At 51.2% G+C, this 17,630-nt stretch overlaps 1 protein-coding gene across 1 annotated transcript in view; it reads right to left on the bottom strand.

Annotated features, from left to right (window-relative positions):
* The window catches only part of Ksr2 (kinase suppressor of ras 2), a 372,315-nt gene that overhangs the window by 262,165 nt on the left and 92,520 nt on the right, over nt 1-17,630 (bottom strand).

Genomic DNA, 17,630 nt, shown 5'->3' with positions numbered 1-17,630 from the left:
AGACTTGGTATAGTTTCCTGAACCCTGAATTAGACTATTCAGTACATGAGACATGAAGCAGACAGCCTCGTTGTTACCAAAGAATCCTCTATTTTCCTGCAGACATAGATGAAAGAAGAGAGAGAGACCCCTCTGGCCCTTAAAGCAGCCATGGGCAGAACAAAATTTAACCCAAAGTGAGCAACAGATTCATCTAAAGAGACAAGGTGACTTCAGCCACCAATGGAAGATTCCAGAAGACAGGGCACTGTTTGGGCATTACCATTTCTATTATTCCTATTACTGATGCTGTCACTTCTGTTGATGTGTTCTGGCCTAACCGATGTCTAGAGAAAGAAAGAAAACAGAAGCAAAAATTAGCTGCAGGGAGGGACCGGGGGGGGGGGAGCAGAAACCCATCGGAAATTTAATTAAATAAATAGATTTCTTGACTAGGAGAGAAAGGAGATGTGACATGTTCCCAAACCTGACTTCCTGCGCCCCTGCTTCCTGGAGAAGTGGCAGAGTGGAGAAATGAAAACTAGCCCCCACCTCAGAACAAGTGGCTCTCCGACATCCCTAGCATACACTCCTGTCCCACTTGATCACATCCACCCACACGGGCAGGGGCTCCTTTCTCTCTCTTACCCTCCACCAATAAACACATCGGCAGAGAAAGCCTGGTTTCTTTCTAAACTGCCTCCTGAGAGCTCACTTCTCAGCTCACGCTTTCCCCAAAGAGCCTTGCGTAACCTCTTTACTTCCAGAGATTTCATGCCTCGCCTGTTCCACGCCGACAAATGTGCCATCTGGCCAGTCTCTCACTAGAATCGGGAAGGGACAGCCAGAGCCTGTTCCTCTCTGCTCCTTCGTGGGTCCCTCATCCAGAAATTGGGAGCAAGAACACCAGGCTTCGGTTTGAAAGCTCCCTCAGCAGGTGATGGTGCTTACAGCCAAGCCTGGAGACCTGAGTTTGATCCTTGGACTCTTCATGGTAGGAGAGAATCAGCTCTTCAAGTTGTCCTCTGACCAAAAGTATATGTGTGCTCGCTCTCTCGCTCTACCCCGCTTCATACTCTCTCTCTAGCTCGCTCTCTCTCTCTCTCTCTCTCGCTCTCTCTCTCTCACACACACACACACACACACACACACACACACACACCCCAAATCGACATAACACTCTTTTTTAAATGTCCTTAGAGCTAGAGAGATGGCTCAGCGGTTAAGAGCACTGACTACTCTCCCAGAGGTCCTGAATTCAATTCCCAGCAACCACAAGGTGGCCCACAACCATCTGTAATGGTATTTGGCGCCCTCTTCTGGTGCATCTGAAGATAGAGACAGTGTACTCATAGACAAAATAAATAAATCTTCAAATGCCCTTAATCCACAAATAAGGTGGCTGGGGAAAGTAAACTGGAGTTGGAGGAATATTCTGGGAGGACTGGGGATGGATTAAAACCATGTAGGTGAGAACGCTACACAGCACGTGTAGTTGCTGCCTTGGTAGCAACAAGGTACAGTTCACCTGTATCTGATCTCATTTCATTCCCAAAACAAAGAGACCAAACCAAGAACAGCATACCATGCAGGCTAAGATTCTGTTTGCTCTTAGGACCGTTAACAGGTTCCTTCTTGTCCTGTGGTGGGTCATTCTGAGTTAAAGTTTCTGTTTGTAACTAAGAATAAGTGCCTTTTTCTTGGTTCCGAAGTAAACTGCAAAACATGTTTTTCAGCCTACACTAAATGGGGGACAAGATGTATAATATCCTTACCCTCTTCCTTCCCTTTCATTGTATCTTTGTAACAATGTATCAAGCCGACTCTCCTGCCCCTGTGAATGCTTTATCCCTCCTATAAAAAGGACTTCAAGAAGCCAGCAGAGGCATCTCTCCCCAATCCCTACTTAAGGTGAGACCAGGCTGACCAGTCCCAGATGCACCCCAAAATACAACTTGCTTTAAATAGGCAACTGTGGATCTGATCTTTTTTCCTCTTGATCCGCACAGTATTTCCAGACCAGGCAGTGCCAACCCAGAGAGGCCAAAGGCCACGGAGCAATCACCCTGCAGAGTCCTGGGAACACAGCAGGTACTCTATGGGTGCTGGTTCCAACTTAATGCATGCATTAGCAGCATGCTAAGGCCAGGTCATCTTGGTCACCCTCACCTCAAGAGTCAGTGAACCCACCTCTGTTTTTAAGGACACACCAACAAAGACAACAAAGGGTTTCTTTTCCCCCTATCAAGTTTGTATCATGACTGTCCAGCAAGAGAGCCAACTGGAGTGTTAATGTGGGTTGTTTTTTTATTATTATTTTTACATTTTGTTTCTTTTATTTATGTTTGTGTGTTCATGTGTGTACATGTGTAGAGGTCAGCGGACGACCTGCAGGGACGGTCTCTTCTTCTTCTATGTAGGTCTCAAGGGTCTAGCTTGTCAGCAGACAAGCACCTTGCTCTGATGAGCCATCTCACCATTCTCTAACTGGCTTTTGTGTGCAGAGATGATGCCCACATCTCTGGTACAACACAGCCCACTGACAAGATTCCCAATAGACTCTCAGAGGACGGGCCAGCATCCAGCTGGCATTGCAGAGCAAACCAGGGGCAGGGCTGACCCCGTAGAGCATCCCTTTACACTCCAAAGTCCAAAGTTCCAAAGTTCCACTACCCTACCCCTTCTCCTTCCTCCCCACCAACATGCCCCTGTTCCCACCTCCTCCTAGGACATCCAACCATCTGCCAGCACTTCCTGGATGTGGCTGGCACACTGTCCTTGAAACGGTCATGGCTTTCACTCAGGATGTGACCCCCCCCCCTCTGAATTCAGCCTGTGCTCTTGAAGCTCCAGAGATTTGAGACAAATCTGACTAAATCCTGTTGGGTGACCTTGGCCAAACTGCCTGCCTTCAAGATGAAGGCGACTACGGCAGCCACAGAGCAAGCTCCTCCAGGTGACACTGACTTCATGACTGTCCCCGGTGCAGCCTCGGCCATCCATGGCTCTGAGCTTAACTCTTCTCATACAACAGACAGCGCAAGATCTGCCTGAAAAGGTGTGGCTCTGGGGTCCTCCACAGAAGCGCCTGTGCACACAGCGTGTGCAAAGAGCCCATTGTGGGCACAAACCTGCTCCCACTGACCATCAGGGCAAAACAAACATCCGTGAAGAGAATCACGCAAGATGAACACATTTCATATCATTTCCACATTCATTGGCTCTGAGACATTCAAAAAATACCTGGGTACCCCAAGCCTTTCTTCAGAAGGATATCACACACACACATACACACACACACACACACACACACACACACATCACCACCATCTCAACTGTTTCTGGGCCCTACAAGCCGCTATAAATACCTTAGCTAAAAAAGAAAAAGAAAAGAAAGAGGAAAGAGAGAGAGAGAAGGAAATGAAAGGAAAGGAAAGGGAAGGAAAGGGAAGGGAGGGGAGGGGAGGGGAGGGGAGGGGAGGGGAGGGGAGGGGAGGGGAGGGGAGGGGAGGGGAGGGGAGCGGAGGGGAGGGGAGGGGAGGGGAGGGGAGGGGAGGGAAGGGGAGGGAAAATAAAAAAAAGTCTAGACTTAGAATTACCATATCCAAACATACCTTAAGGATACACTGCATAAGCCCTAGACCTAAGATCACTTCCTCTTCTTCCCATAACTCTTCGGCACAAAGGTCAAAGGGCAATGGGAGGAGCTGTGACCCTGCCTACTCTCTAAGACAGCATGGACACGTGAACCCCACTTTCTCCCAGCAGGGACCTCACTAACTTCCACCTTGAAACATCTATGGACTTTTTAAAGATTTCTTTTCATCTAATGTTTGCCTTAATATTGCATTGCACCATGGGGGGAAGGGGTGCAGTACCTGATGAGGCCAGAAGAGGGCGTCAGACACACACACACACACCCCCAGGAGGGTTACAGAAGGTTGCGAGCCACCATGTGGCTACTAGGAACGAAACCATGGTTCCCAATTAAAGAAGCCAGTGCTTTTAACCACTGAGCCATCTCTCAAGATGTGCCGGCTTTTATAACCCAAAATGGTCCAAGAAGGTATTAAAAAATATTTCTGAGCTGTGACGCTGTTCAGGAAAAAGAATGCTGAGTGGATTCGTAACTTGGCATCTGGTGCATGAATGAAAAGAAGCTGGGAAGCAGGAAACAGGAAGGAAACCGGAATAGGGCGCTACCCTCCCCCAAGACCCTGAAAATTCACAGGATCCGGGAGGATTCTGTTCTGCTCCCCCAGCCCCTGGGCTTCCCCAGTCTTCAGCGAGATCCATGGTGGTACCGATAAGTAACCAGTTTGGTACTGCTCGTTATCCGAATGACAACTGCGTTGATGCTCGCTACCTTAACACGCTGGACTGAGCCACGTGGGGAGGAGCTAGGGCCCAAAGAAATTCATTTCTGAGGATCAAAGCAGCGAAACAAAGTGTGAAGAGATGACCTGGCCTCCACACGAGTGACGAGCGAGTTCAAAGCTCGAGTCGGAGACCCTGCGCCAGGTTTGGCATGGTTATTCCCAGCAGAGGCGTTGGGAGGATGTCAACAGACCCATCCTGTCTCCAGGAGTGTCCCAAGACACCAAACCCAGAGTGGCCAGTGACCTGGTCCCCATCACCCTGGCCTCATCTCTAGCTTCCTTCCTGAGCTACCAGGGGCTGTTGTTTGCCTTCAAATCTGATAGCTGGTGTGTGTCTGCATGTTGATTGTCTGTGTCTATGTATGTATATATGTATGTATGTGTGTGTGTGTGTGTGTGTGTGTGTGCTGGTGTATACACACACATGCACATTTCTGAGTGTTGGTGTATGTGCATGGCTAAGTGTGCATCTATGTATGACTGTGTATGCATACATGTGTATACACCTGTGCACACATGTGTGTACATCAAAATTCCCAGCTCTCCTCTGCTTCCTGGACTATGCCACACACACACACACACACACACACACACACACACACGGAAAGCCAGACTCTAGCCCTCACCAGCTTTCACACCAACTCAATTACAGCTTCCTATGCCTTCGACAGAGCCTCGGCTCCCACGGGCTCTCCTGACTTTCATCTGGCTTCAGAGTACTTCAGCTGCCATCTCCCTGGTCGCCGGCATCATCCCACAGCTGTGGGAACCCCACAGCTCTTCAGAGAAGTCGGTTCGTGGTCCCAAGCACAGCAATCTCCCCCTAATAAGTGCTGCTGATGCTGCAATGTGTCTCTTTGTCTGTTTGCTCACTCCTTCATTTCCTGGTACTGAGGATGGAACCCAGGACTCCCAAGCCTGCTGGGCCTGCAGTTCATCCCTGGGCGCTCGGAGACGCTTTTGATTGACAGGACTGAGGTGGAGAGGCACAGGCCCTGCTGACACCACACGGGTGGAAGCCAAAAATGTGCACAACCTAGCACCCTCACAGTAACCCAGGCCCTCTGAGGTCAACAGCAATTAGAGACACTGTGACTGAGATAGCTCCACGGCTACCCAGAAACGCCAGGAACACGTCCCGTCCCACACCGCCCAGTCAGTGACCCTGATCCTGAGTCCTGATAACCCACCTGTCCCCCAGAACAATTTGTATTAAGGTAGGACCCTCTTACAAGTTGACAGTCCCCAGCCTGCGAGTCCTCTAGGCTGGAAACACATTCCCTCTGGGGACATAAATCCAGTCTCTGTGACAGTCCATGGGCGACTTCACAGCTATGTTACAGAAAGGTCGGCTATGGCTCCAGCACTTTTCTTCTGCTCTAATTCGCTAGCGGGGCTCAAGGGTGCTCCTTCCATCCACAGGAAAATGGCTTCCGTAAGCTCAAGGGTTTCTGTTCTCCACAAGTTCACAGGATGGCTCAGCCCTGGATGAAAGAGTCTCCTGGAAACCCACTACAGGCAGGTGGCGCAGACACAGCTCTGGGGTGCCTGAGGCACAGGGGAGGAATTCCTTTCTTCAGGTCTGTGATTTACAGCTCAACGGCCCAAGAGCCTACAGGGTATTATACTCACTGCCCAGACAGTGCCCTCTCTGTGTGCCCTAGAAGTGGTTGGGCCAGCAGGAGAGGCTAGGACTAGACATCCCAGGCAGTGGTCCCTTTTTTTAAATAGGACATCGGAAAGAGCCGAAAAGACCCGGAAAGAAAGACCCGAGGGTGGGATCCAGCTGTAGACACACCCTCCCAGAGCCAGTCAGTAAAACCACTAGGAATCAAAGAAACAAACCTCCCCCAACCCCCACCCACACACACATACCCTCCAGACACCCAACAGAGCCACAGGCTGGCCAGGGCAGGTGAAAGAAGGTGCCAGGCCCCTGCCTCTGTCAAACTGGGCCTGTGGCGCCTGCACATCCATCTGTGCCCGTGCATATGTCTGTGCCCTTTTTGCTTATTTTGGTTTTTGTTTTCGTCTGTATGCTGGACCCCATGTTAAAGGCTAAGATGCAGGTCAGCACTTAAAGTCAAGGTTTTTCCCTTCTCTCCCTAATATCTCTACTGACCGGCTTTGGGAGGACATCTCCACAGCCGGAGCTAGCCCCAGATCCCACCCTGGGGTCTTTTCAGCTCTATCTGGCTCTTTCCAATGTCCTATTAAAAAACAAACACACACACACACACACACACACACACACACACACACAAAACCCACAAGGAGCTCTGGCCTGATTCAGCTCCACCATTATCTGCTGGTACCTGGAAGAGAGTACTTCCTTTTCAGAGCTTAATTGGCAGGGTGACCGGATGCTGGGAGGGGGTGAGTGACAGCAAGGTCCCTTCTGATCAGACCACAACGGACAGAAGCTGTGAACCTGCCCAGACATCCGCATACCAGGGCCAGCCAGTAAGAGACCAAATTACGGAATGCACTCCTGGGTTCTCAGTCTGTGAATTACATCCACAATCGTTTCCTGCTGTGTCTGGATCCAACCTTCCCCCAACCCCAGGCCTCAGTTTCCCCCACCCCCACCCCCGCCCCCGATTTCCGAAGATTTAACTCCGGTTCCAGTTTGCACAAGCTGATGCATCTCTTCCAGGGAATCCGCAGTCGGGCCAAAGGAAGATTATTAGACAGCGCCTCCTGGTGGCCAGATGTGGTGCTACATCATCACAAGCGCACCTCGGTCGTTTGACCCTGCTAGAATCAAATATACAAAGCAAACATACAAGTCTGCCCCTCAGTTCTGTGGCTCACCGCACTGATGTAGGCACACCAACACCTGACAGTCTATCAGCTACTTCACAGGGCCACCTGGAATCCAGTTACAAAGCAAAGCAAGTCCCATCCCCATCCCCACCCCCACCCCCATCTCTTCTCCACAAAGTAACTGACAGAAGAAAACAAATGCTCAAAAAAAGGAAAAAGTTTCGGGTGATGCCGCTACACTGAGCGCTGACCCTAAGGGCAGGGCTGGTGTGGGCCAACCCAGCCCAACAGCTTCTCTCTGGGGGTGGGAGAAAAGGGTAGTTTCAGGCTTCCTGTGGGGATCTGAGGTGGCCCCGTAGTTCAAAATCCCTTTGGGCGCAATCTACATTTGCCCAAGGGGAACAAGGAGCTGCCCAGTGGGAATGGCATTCAGCAAGTTCTGTGACATCCACATCCCGGGCACCTCGACTCGCTAGAGAAATCTGTTTTGATGGTCACAGACCTAGTCTACTTCGTGGGAGCACCTACTTGGGGTGTGTGCTGGCTGGCTTTATGCCAACTTTAATACAAGCTAGATTCGTCTAAGAAGGAACTTCAATTGAGAAAACGCCTCCATAAGATTGGCTGGAGGCGAGCCAGTAGGGCATTTTCTTAATCAAAGATCAGCGGTGAAGGGCCCCGCCCATTGTGGGTGGGGCAAGCCCATTGTGGGTGGAGCCATCCCTGGGCTGGTGGTTCCCGGTTCCATAAGAAAGCCGGCTGAGCAAGCCATGGGGAGCAAGCCAGTAAGCAGCACCCCTCCACGGCCTCTGTATCAGCACCTGCCTCTAGGTTCCTGTCCTGCGTGAGTTCCTGCTCTGACTTCCTACACTGATGAACACTGATGTGGAAGCGTAAGCTGAATAAACCCTTTCCTCCCCAAGTTGCTTTTAGTCCTGGTGTTTCAGCCCAGCAATAGTAACTCCAAGTAAGACAGGATGCGATTTACTCGGGTCCTCTATTTGGTATTATCTGTGTTACCCAGAGCAAGTTATAAAGCAATCTGGGCATGTTCCTTATTCCTGCCTCCCTCGAGCATTTATCTTTAAGTTCCCTGTGAATGCTGGCTCCGCAGGACACACCGCACCACACACGCCTAACAGTCTATGCACCGCAGCCCACAGTGTTCTCATCAGCACCTCCCTAGGCTCTCCCCCTAAAGGAAGTCCTTCTCTATATCACACCAAACCCCGCCCACTTTAGAGTCGGGTGTGTTTTATTTAACACATTTCTTTCTCACATTCTCCATCTTATTTTAAGGTTAACAAATGTTTCCTCTAAAGCGCCAGATAGTAAATATTTCAGGCTTCGCGGGGTGTGCAGTCTCTGCCATGCCATACACTTCCGGTGTTAATGATTAAAAAAACATAGTAGTCAGACCTGTGGGTGCATGCCTGTGGGTGCCCAGCACCTGGAATGCTGAGGCAGGAGGATGAGGAGTCAGAGGATAGCCTGGGGCCCTGTCTCAAAACAAAAAAAGCTAGCCTTAGACAACATACAAACAAGTATATGGCAACGTGCTAATAAAAGTTGATTTTAGTAGCTCCCAGCACTTGGGAGGCAGAGGCAGGTGGATTTCTGAGTTCCAGGACAGCCTGGTCTACAGAGTGAGTTCCAGGACAGCCAGAGCTATAAAGAAACCCTGTCTCAAAAAAACAAAACAAAACAAAACACAAATAGTAGGCTACGGACCAGCAGAGAGGATGCCCTCACTTGCTTGTCCTCTCATTTCTCCCAAGAAAAACATGCAAATACCTCCTGCCTCCCTCTGCCCTCGGGAAGGGGAGGCTCCACTGTGGAATCAAATGAGCTCACGGGCTTCTTAGATCATCCAGTACTTTTGTTTCCACACTAAATAGTTTCTAGTAAAAAGGAAGGCACATTCTGGGACAAGCACTTTCTCGCTGAGTGACCCGCGAGCCACCTCGCTGCTCCTTGGTTGTTATATAAAAAGAGAATTTAAAGCGGGGTGGGAGGGGTGGGGCATCTAGTGACATCACTTTCAAAGTCAGCTTGGAAGAGCACAGCACATACACACTTGCAACATTGTTACTGTTTTTTGTTTGTTTTGCTTCTGCGGGATGGACCTAGAGTCTCTGTATTACTGTCTGAAGTGGAAGATTTATATAGCAAACAGATACAAAATAGCAGCTCTGAGGGGCTGGAGCAGGTGTGATCCAGGAGAGCTGCCTCGGAGTGGTAGCTTCTAAGCTGTCACATCCTTGAGTGTAGAGTTGCCAGCGTGGGGGGAAAGTTGGCTTCAGGGAGCACAGGCCAGGGAGGGGTAGGAACAGGGGGCTTACTCTAGGAGTAAGCCATTTAAAGCTGTGCTGTTGGGTGGGGGTGGGAGTACCACAAGAAGTACAGACCATGTTCACACACCAAACGGAAGAGGATTATTTCTCTTCAAACCTCTGTTGAAGCCTCAGGACCTCTTGGGTGTTGCCTAGGACAATCAAGATGCGCGGGAGGGACTAGCCGGGTCTTCCTTCAGACTTTTTAAATATTAATGATATGCAATTTAGACCTCTTATCCCTTTGGGATTGTTTTAATCTTTTCTTCCCAAACAGCCTGGGCATTTCTCTGTCCATTACAGTACCTGGCTGTAAAGTGGTCACCTAGAAAACAATGGGAAGAAGTCCAAGGCCACCTGCAACAGGACTTCGGTTGGGGGGACCGGAGCCAGCTACAACTACACTACGACAAAAAATAGTGCATTCCAAAGTAACGCTACCTTCCCCGTGCTCCCTGCCACGCAGATTTGCTACGATGTATTGCCTAAGCTACTTATCTTTGCAGAGCTGGGGACAGAACCCAGGGTCCTGGGCATGCACCCCTAACACACTGCCGCTGAGCTACGCCCCCAGATCATCAGGCCCCACACTCTCTCAGACCACAGCCAGGCTGCCCAACCACAGAGAGTTTTTTTTTATCTGTGTCCTGGAAGCTGGGTCTGGCCTCCTCCCACTTGCGGGTGGTCCTTGGGGCTGGTGGTCTTGCCCACAGGCATTGTCAGTTGGAACACGGCATGGTAGCTGCTTCCTTTTGTCTCCTAGACTAAGCTATTCCACCCCTGAACCCACAAAGGGCTGGGTCTCACTCTGGGCAAATGAGAACACAGGGATCAGCCAGAGTTAAGAGAAAGTCGTTCCTGTTGCTCTGCGACCTAAGAACCTCGACTCAGAAGTTAGACAAACCTGAGTTCAAACATCGCTTTTGGCACTCAGCTGCTGTGTGACTCCAAGCAAAGAATGAGCCTCTCTGTGCCTCATTTCTTTACAAGGAAATGAAACCTCCACTGGACTCCATTTGGTTATGGGGAGGACTCTGGGAGTCAGTGCTGTAGTTAATGGTCCAGCCTGGGACCTGACCCATTTCAAACAAAAACACTACCTGGTAATGAGGCAGAAACTGACTGAGACAGACGCAGGGCTCTCTAAGAAGGAGACTTTGAGCGGAGATCAAAATGGTAAGGAACCAGCCAGGGGAACATAGTCCAAGCAGAACGGCTCATGCAAAGGTCCTGGGGCAGACCCAGCTCAAGGAGAAAGCCAAGAGAGTTTGTAATGGGCTACTGAAGACATTGGGTAATGGGGTCAGGAGCCTGGAACTCCGGCTTTTTCTAAGACTGCTTGGTGCTAATTCATGATCCTCAAAGACCTTCCTCTGTCAACCACATGGCACAAGGTCGCCGTCAATTGTGAACCTTCTCTTATACCATTATCTTCCAGGTGCCAGGGACATAAATTCTGGTACCAGCCACAGCTGGCAGGCACCTTGTTCCCACGAGGCACTTCCTGGGAAGCCTCTGCCCCCCAAGTCTTCAAAGCAATGTATGACCGACAGGAGGTGGAGGTGGCCAAGTGTGGACGGCGGGGAGGGGGGGAGGGAGGGGGGAAGGGAGGGAAGCCCTGGGCTGGGCGGGTCACCAGTGTGATTCTGACCCCCAGATACAAAGAGAGCCTGGGAGGGAACATTCTGTCCCTAAGGACCGCTTCACGGGTGAGACCTGTGTTCTCATTCGTATGAGGGAGGAGGTGGGAGATAAGGAGGTAAACGTGAAAAAGTCCAGAAAAGTAACCAGAGCCTGGGGTATGCTGAGAGTCACTGGGAGGTGGGGGGAGGGGTAGACTGACCTTAACCAACGCTTTATACTGCAATCCTGCAGCAGAGACTGCTGCAAGCACTGAAGGTGCCCCGACAACAGAGAGTGGACATGACTTGCCCAAAACAAGCGCCTCCCATCTTTGATTCTGAGTTGTGTAGGACGGGATAGAGACCCTGCCCTTCTGGAAGCTTCTTCCGCAGTTTCCAGTCAGCTCTGAAAGCCAAGCTTCCTGATGGTGATTCTCACGTGAACCAATGCCCCGGGACAATCTCCTAGCTCCAGAGATTCCGTCTCCCACCTGGATCATGGTGGGTGCGAGGTTCTAGAACCCTGCACTATTCTGGGTCCGTGTTGGCCAGGGTGAAGTAGTCCCCATCACACCCTGGAGGCCACCTGCCCTTGGGGCAATGGAAAGTGTGACCCCGGGGGTGCTGGCCCTAAGTTCCCTCCCCATCCTTCCCAGCACCAGGTCTTCATGACCCACTGTGACCTCAGGTAAACCAAGTCGGAAATCCCAGCCCAGTCAGAGAGCCTGTCACAGGGCCTTTGAGGTCGTCTTCTGCTTTCACATGCATGCGTACATACATATGCATATGTACATACATATACACACACATGCGCGAGCACACTCAAACTCTCTTTTGATGCAAGGAAAGTTCTAGAAGTGCACAGGGTCGAAAGGGTAGTCACTAGCCACTGTGGCAGTGGGTCGGTGGAAATAAAGAAAGTTTCTCCAGTTGAAAGTCTTCTTGATAGAGGAGCCAAGGGGGCTGCATTACCAGACAATACAGGAACATGGGTCCCTAGGCCAGAGATTCCCTATCATTGTGACCCTGGCTCCAGCACTGATGAAGCAGAGGCAGTCCCGTGGGTAGTGACACGGGGAGCGGCTGAGCCACAGGCACAGAGGCGCCTCTGGGACAGATGGCAGGGACCCTGAGAGTAGGCCCTGGGAAGGGGGCCATGGCGTCCTGCCGGCACACGCCGTTGTCCCTGTAGGCCTCTCTTGGAAGGAGAGCTGCTCTTCCTCCATCTTTCTCCAAGTCAGAAGCAAGCCTCACAATGGAGCAATCAAGACCACTCTTTGGGCTTTGTTCTTAGTCAAAGGAGACGGGGGTGCTTCTGGGGGCTCCATTCAAAGCCCAACTGGTAGGAAGCCACAGAGCATCTGAGGCTGCTCTATTTCAGGGCCTCTCTGCTTCCTGTTCCCAGCTTCCTGTTCTCCCCCCACCCCCTAATACTCCAGAGGGGCCGGGAGGACCAAATACACCAGCAAAGAAAGACCTGGGCCGGGGAGGGGCAGCACCTTGCTCTAACTGCCCCCCCCTCTGCACGGTCCCCCAGCTCCGTGAAGGATGTGCAGTGTCCCACCCTGCTCTGAGCGGCTCCCCTATGCTGTCGCCAGCACAGCTGTCTGAGGTCATGTGACTGACAAGCGTGACCGCTTTGCAGTGGCCTCTGTCTCATGGGCACCAACCACTTAGTGCCCCACACGCCCAACCAGTCTTTAGCGGCCCTGGGGTTTTCTCCATACCCCCTACCACCACAGAAGCCTGCTTGTCCCCACAACTTCCAGAAGAGTCACTCACTTTAAGTCTCTGCACAAGCCCCCGGTCCCTGAGAATGGCTGCCAACCCTGGAGGCCCAGTAGATACAGAGGAGCACTCAGATCAGTGCTTCTGAACCTGTTAAGACCCTGTTACCAAAAAATGAAATGAAAATGAAAAAACCTAAAGGAGCCGGGCAATGGTGGCACACGCCTTTAATCCCAGCACTTGGGAGGCAGAGGCAGACAGATTTCTGAGTTCAAGGCCAGCCTGGTCTACAAAGTGAGTTCCAGGACAGCCAGGGCTACACAGAGAAACCCTGTCTCTGTGGAAAAAAAAAAAAAAAAAGAACAAAAACAAGCAAACAAACAAAAACCCTAAAGGAACTAGAAATTAGAAAGAAAAAAGCAGCCAAGTAGCTGGTGGCACACCTTGTCCCCTGTTCATGTGACAGTCACCACTACCACCGATCCCAAAGATCCTGCCACCCTGTGGCCTGCTCCACTCTTCCTTCCATCCAAGCCCCATCCTGCACGTGTTCTGCTGCTGCTGCTGCTGCTGCTGCTGCTGCTGCTGCTGCTGCTGCGCTGCGCTGCGGAGTCTGCTCCAGCTCCGTCCTCACCCACACAGATCAAAACCATTCTCCCCCGACTACCCAGCGCACATCTCCACAGGGCACCGCACCAGGTGTGTGGCAGCAGCCGGGGAGTTATCGAATGTTGGGGTTTTCGGCCACCCCAGATCCACGGGGTTAAGCTGGCCTGCCTTGAAGAGGCCTCTGTGTTGAATGAGTGAGTGAGTGAGTGAGTGAGTGATCTTCAGTTTCAGACTTGGGCTGATCCAGCCGGGAGGAGACAGAACAGAGGGTCCAGATTGGGGCTTCGCAGTCCCTGGGAGGGAGGAGTCTGGAGGAGAAGGCATCAACTTACTGGTTTGAGACTAGACTTTTTAGCTACACGGGAAGGGGGGGGGGGCGGTTAGCCAGAGGCGTTTAGAAGCTATCAGGGAACTAGTTACAATTTTTGAGGGCACAAGAGTGTTAAAAACAGGAAGGAGTCCTGGTGGCTGGCTCGATGCTGCCCCTTAGTGGATATGTACGGCAGGCACAGCATGCGGCTCTCCCAGGCACTTTCTCCAATGTGGATCAATTAATTCAACCTGGTCAGGATGCCGGAGACCAAGAGCCTAGGGCGGCAGCTGCCTGCCTACAACAGGAAAGTCCTGCTACAAAGATTAGGGGAGGTTGGAGAGGTGGGGTGGGCTCTACGGTACTCGGAGTCCCTGATGTGCGGGACATTCTAGTGGTCAAAGGTCAGGAGTCAGCTCAGTTTGTGGGATCCAGAAAGGGTCTCTGGGGTGGGATGGAGGTGGAGGAGCTTTGGGTCTGAGGATGTAAATGGGGAGGGACAGGGAGTTCTGGACAGAGGGGGCAAGCCTGAGACGGGACGCCCACACTTCATCTGGGGTGCCGCAGAATCCATGGCTCACCAAGACTTAGGGGCAGAGTGTTCTCTGGAATTAGGAGATCTAGAGTTCAAATCCTAGCTCTCACATAACAAACCAGGCATCCAGCACATGCCTAGAACCCCAGCCCTGAGGAGGGCAGAGACAAAAGGACAGCTGGGGCTTGCTGGGTCCAGCTTTGTGAGTCCCAGGTTCCAAAAGTCCCTGCCTCAAGGGACCTGGTGGGGAGTGAGGGAGACACACACCCTGCCCCTTCCTCTGAGCTCTGGGCACCACACAGGTGTCTGCATCCACATACACACAGATGTGGGTGTGCCATACATGCACCTACACAAGCATACAAGTAACTATAAGTATATATGTTAGGGCTTGAAAGGAAATGGAGACCCAAGGCCAAGCAGGGCTAACTCCTTAGGTGTGTGTCTTCAGTCCCTGGAGAGAGACGTGCTTCGAGTGCCTGCTGGGTTGTCCTGGGCCAGGCAAGGGGAAGAGGATATTCAAATCATTTATTAAACTCTTACTTTGTACTGGATATTAACACACACACCCGGGAGCAGATAACAGAGGGTGTCCAATGATAGGCAAAAACCCACAATGTTGTGACATAGCTACCTGCGGGTACCACAGAAGGGAGGGCTGGTGGCAAGGAAACCAGAGGGGTGGTCATCATTCCCCAAAAGGAGTAGCACCAACCTTGGCCTTGTGTACCACGAGGATCTTGCAAAGCAGCAACAGCCATAGCCACTGGTGTTCTGAATCCAATTCCTGACTCACGAGAAGTGGGAAATAGCACGCTGTTGCCATGGGAACTTCAGAAGGACCTGAGATGGCGTAGATCTAGCAGCATGACCAACATCGCTAGTGGTTTCTTTTCTTTTCTTAAGATTAGATTTGTTGTTTAGTTGGTTTGAAACAGAGTCTCACTAGGTAGCCCTGGCTATTCCGAACTTGCTAGGTAGACCAGGCTGGCCTCAAACTCAAGAGATCCACCTGCCTCGCCCTCTCAAGTGCTGGGACTAAAGGTGTAAAATGTGTATTTTGGATTGTGTGTGTGCGCACGTGCACACATGCCCCACCCCCTTCTTTCTCTGAGTTTCTGATACATATGTGTATCCGTATAGGCATCTATAGAGGCCAGAAGAAAACATCAGATCCCCCGGAACTGGAGTTACAGGCAGTTGTGAGCCACCAAGTGGGTACTGGGAAGCAAACCAGAATCCTCTGCAAGAGCAGTCGGTACACTGGACCCTCAGCTATCCCTCCAACCCGCAGACTGTTAGCTTTTCAGGCCACAGATCACAACCCTGAAGTGTCCTGTGTGAGTATCAGGTCATGGCCAGCATTTGGTATAGAGGACAGAATACAGTGAGGTTGTGACTTGGTGGTAGAACACTTGCCTGGCACGGCCAAGGCTCTGGGTGCAGTCACCAGCATCACACATATACAAATGGCAACACTATAGAATACAACAGGAATGAATCTGAAATACCCACCTCCCCTCCATGCCCGCCAGGCTGGGTCCTGTGTCAGGAAACACGACACTGAACACATTCTACACATGTGCATGTGTGTGCGCGCGAATGCATGGTGGGGGGAGGGGCAAGGGTGGAGTGTAAATCAGATCTGTTCCTGCACAGCTGTGTCAAAACCATGCACAAGAAGACATCTGGTTGCTGGGCGGTGGTGGCCCACGCCTTTAGTCCCAGCACTTGGGAGGCAGAGGCAGGTGAATTTCTGAGTTTGAGGCCAGCCTGGTCTACAGAGTGAGTTCCAGGACAGCCAGGGCTACACAGAGAAACCCTGTCTAGAAGAAGAAGAAGAAGAAGAAGAAGAAGAAGAAGAAGAAGAAGAAGAAGAAGAAGAAGAAGAAGAAGAAGAAGAAGAAGAAGGGGGGGAGGAGGAGGAGGAGGAGGAGGAGGAGAAGGAGGAGGAGGAAGAGGAGGACACCCAATTGAGAAGCCATCTGGCCCTCAGAGAGCTAAGAAAACAGCAATCCAGAGGGAACTCTCCAGGAAGCAATATCCATCAGTGCGAACATCTCCTCCTGTGACATCCTAGAGATGCGCTCTCTTAAGACAGCAGTTCTCTCAGGACTGGAGGAAAACAGAAGCCAGGGTAGAGGAGAGGGTTAGAACACAGCCACAAGGAGCCACAAGGAGAAGCAGATTACTAGGCAGGAAACTATTCCTGGGATCACCCTGGGATTTGGTGCAGTTTGGAGGGCGGCACACATACATGTTCATGTCTGTACTTCCGTGTGGAGACCAGAGTGGACCTCAGCCAACCCCTTCCATGCTATCCACCTTATTTGTTTGTAGGGTTTTCGGATTGGGGTTTTCTTTTGTTTTGTTTTGTATTTCCAGACTGGGTCTCTCACTTACTGGAACTGGCTGGTTAGGCAGGGCTCCCTGACCAGCAGGCCTCGGGTATCAGCCAGTCATGCCTCCTTGGCCCTGAGATTGACCAACCTAAGCCACCACAACTGTCTTGTTAACGTGGGTTCTTAAAATGGAGCGGAAGTCATCAGGCCTGCGCGCTGGAAACCTCTTCTGTCTGGTTCACTGCTGGGTCCTCCGCCCTCCTGCCATATTAACAGTCACTCCGTAAATTGTAATTGCGGGTTGCATATTGACTAACCAGAGTTAAGAATTAACAGCCATCAGATTGGGCCAGTCCTGTGGTCGACGGCGCCACCTTATGGTGAGAACTGAAATGACAGGGCCGATATTTGTAACAATTTGTAGAGAGCCCAGAATTTGTAGAGAGCTTCAGCAGCCTGCAGCTCACACCATGGGTTTCCTTCGGTTTCCTTCTGAGACATGGTCTCCAGCATCCCACTTTGGCTTCAAACTCTCTGTGTAGCGAAGGGTGATCTTGCACTCCAGATCCTCTTGCTTCAACCTCCCAAGTGCCGGCCAGGGTTGTAGGCATGCCCACCACACCCCATTTATGGATCAAACCCAGAGTCTTGTGTCTGCTAGGCAATCATCCTACCAGTTAACTGAGCCACAGCTCTAACCCTGCATCACAGTTTTGAGCAAGCGATTGGAGCCGGGGGGTGGGGGTGGGGAATGATGACATGTTTAGATAGCAAAATAATAAAGCAAAGGTCACAGAATTTTACTTGGGACCTCTTGTATGGAGAGAGACAGAGACAGAGAGAAAGAGCAGTATGTACTCATTGGTGTGAAAGGATTGTGCCAAGAGCCAAGAGAATATACTAAAATAACAACTTCTGGTCCCTGGGGCAGCTACAACCTGATTTCTGTTACAAAGAATGTATAGTGTCTGTGCACAGAAATAACCAGAACATATTCTGCATACAAAGCCACTTCTGGGCGACTGAG

The sequence above is a fragment of the Mus caroli genome, unplaced genomic scaffold (genome assembly GCF_978045245.1).
Source record: "Mus caroli unplaced genomic scaffold, Mus_caroli_1 scaffold_4, whole genome shotgun sequence".
In the NCBI taxonomy this organism is placed as follows: Eukaryota; Metazoa; Chordata; class Mammalia; order Rodentia; family Muridae; genus Mus; species Mus caroli.
This window is presented reverse-complemented; position numbering and strand designations above follow the sequence as displayed.